The following is a 1,612-nucleotide window of genomic DNA, read 5'->3' as shown; positions in this document are numbered from 1 at the left end:
GCCTTAACTCGCTATACTTGTGGATCTTGGTTGTATAGGTTGACTGCAAATTTCGGTTAAGCGGACAAGCAATGTCGATGATGTAGACTCTTCCACCTTTTTGTTTCTCGCATCACGATGTCAGGTCGATTGACCCGGATGTAATGATCCGTTTGGATAGTAACATCCCAATATAAGATGTAATCTTCGCTTTCTAAAACGGGCATTGGAATGTATCTATAGAAGGGCACCCATTCTTTTAAGAGTCCTAGGTTTAGGGCAAGTTGTTGATGTATAATGCCCGCTACATCATTATGTCTGTGCGTATGTTCTCTTTGAGCCATTACGCGACAGCCATCAATAATGTGCTTGATGGATTCGTTGGTATCTCCACATAATCGGCACCGGTCAGGTACGTCTTGATGTATCACGTGTTTGCAACAATTCCTGGTGCTGACAACCTTGTCCTGTATTGCAATGACGAATCCTTCCGTCTCTGGATACAGAACACCCTTTCTTAGCCAAATATTAGATGCCTCACTATCCACTTCACTTTGATCTAACGTGTTGGGGTGCTCGCCATGGATGGCTTTCTACCTCCAATGTATTTTTAATTCCTCTATGGTTTCTGCCCTGATATTCAAGGCCCCATCTGCCGACAAATTTAAGGGCGTGTATTTAAGATCCGCTGGACAGATGGTTCTGTAAAGCGCAACATTTCGTTTGCTGTTAAAATAGTCTCGTCACTGTATAACTTTAACCCTTTCAATCGCTGAATTTCCGTGGTGCATTCGGTGCTTCGTCATTTCTACGTGAACAATTCTGTTTAACTTTTCAAGGTCAGTGTTAGACCATTTTGTGAGCCCGAAGGAGTACGTGAAGACAGGGATGGCATATGTGTTGATCGCCCTGATTTTGTTTGCCGAGTTGAGAAAACTCTTCATAACTAATCTGAGTCTCGTAGTAAAGGCAGTCATTAGGCATGTCTTAACTATCGTATGTTGAATACCCTTAGATTCAAGAATACCCAGATATTTATATGATTCGCCTGCAGTTATTGCCTCGATGTCATTTTCGAACTCGTTCTCTAACTCTGCGGTCCCTAATTCCCCTCTGATTAAATGCACTTTTCTGCATTTATCTAGTCCGAACTCCATGTGGATATCATTGGAAAACTGCTTTGTGACATCAATCACTTGCTGCAGTTTCTGGCCTGAACTAGCGTACAGCTTCAGGTCATCCATGTAAAGAAGATGGGTCACTTGATGACCATCCTCATTATCATGAATTCTGAACCCATGAGACATTCTGTTTAGTGTTTTGCTCAATGGATTCAATGCTAAACAGAACCATAGTGCGCTGAAGGAGTCTCCTTGAAATATGCCCGTCGTAAAGCGTATTGATCCAGTTACCCTTGGCTGTCCATGATCAAAATACTTGATTCCTGTACCCCAGAGCCTCATCGCATGGCTTAGAAAGTCAATAATGCGTGGACATATTTTGTAAAGTTTTAAGACTTCAAGCAAATAGCCATGTGGAACGGAAGGAAACGCTTGCTTGTAGTCAATGTATGCCATGTGTAAGTTCCTTTGATGCTTACGAGCTTGAGTCATGGCAACAGCGTCTATAGTGA

The sequence above is a fragment of the Belonocnema kinseyi genome, chromosome 5 (assembly GCF_010883055.1).
Source record: "Belonocnema kinseyi isolate 2016_QV_RU_SX_M_011 chromosome 5, B_treatae_v1, whole genome shotgun sequence".
Classification (NCBI taxonomy): Eukaryota; Metazoa; Arthropoda; class Insecta; order Hymenoptera; family Cynipidae; genus Belonocnema; species Belonocnema kinseyi.
Note: the sequence above shows the minus strand (reverse complement) of the source record.